General features: G+C 43.2%; 1 non-coding gene across 1 annotated transcript; it reads right to left on the reverse strand.

Annotated features, from left to right (window-relative positions):
* Positions 1-221: 221 nt before the first annotated feature.
* Positions 222-359, reverse strand: LOC119930239. Its single transcript, XR_005451724.1, has one exon. It is a non-coding gene; the product is annotated as a small nucleolar RNA SNORA7 (small nucleolar RNA).
* Between the last annotated feature and the right edge of the window lie 476 nt (positions 360-835).

An 835-nucleotide genomic window follows, 5' to 3' on the forward strand; every position in this document is an offset into this window, starting at 1 on the left:
TTGTTGACATGTCGTCGTCGTAGCTGACCCATAACAATGCCACGGATGCATCTCTCCCAGAATGCCCCACCTCCATCAGCAGTCCTTCTTGTAGAGGATCTATAGAGCTTTCTTGGTAAAAATACAGAAGAGTTTACCATTGCCTCCTTCTGTGCAGTAAACTTATGTCTTCGCCCTCGACCCGCTCCCGTGCTGCTACTGCCCAGCACGGGTGAGTTTTGACTTGTAGCAGATTTTCTTCCACTCACTAGCCACCGCCCAAGCCAGGGATGGAATAGATATCCCTCTGCTTGACTCTCCCTCCCATAGATGAGACTGGTAAGGTACTGGAAACTCTCCAGGTGCAACCCTGAGAGGTGCATTGCTTTGAACTGAATGCTTATGAAAATTTAAGTCCATTTATTCTTTACAGTCTTCTATGAAAACGGAAAGCCAGTCAGCACACTTCTCATATACGTTACGGAAATGAAGTCACCCTCTAGCTTCCTCAGTTATATTAGTTGCCCTTCTCTGGTACTTTTCCAATTTATCCACATCTTTTCTGACCTGCAATGCTCACAACTTATAAGGATTTTTATATTTTTATAAGGATTTGAAAAATCAGAGTCCTGTATCATGGGAGGATTACTTTCTGACTTCCACATGTTATTTAGCATGGGTCAGAATCATTTAATTTTATTAATGGCAATTCTTTGCTGATTCATGGTCAACTTGGGGGTCCACTATGATCCTCAGCTCTATTTCTGTTACACTGGAGCCTAGCCGGTTTTCTCCCATATTGCTTTTCTGTTGTTCTTTCACCCAAACATGTCCTACCTTTCCCTTGCCCATTTTG

The sequence above is a fragment of the Tachyglossus aculeatus genome, chromosome 6 (assembly GCF_015852505.1).
Source record: "Tachyglossus aculeatus isolate mTacAcu1 chromosome 6, mTacAcu1.pri, whole genome shotgun sequence".
In the NCBI taxonomy this organism is placed as follows: domain Eukaryota; kingdom Metazoa; phylum Chordata; class Mammalia; order Monotremata; family Tachyglossidae; genus Tachyglossus; species Tachyglossus aculeatus.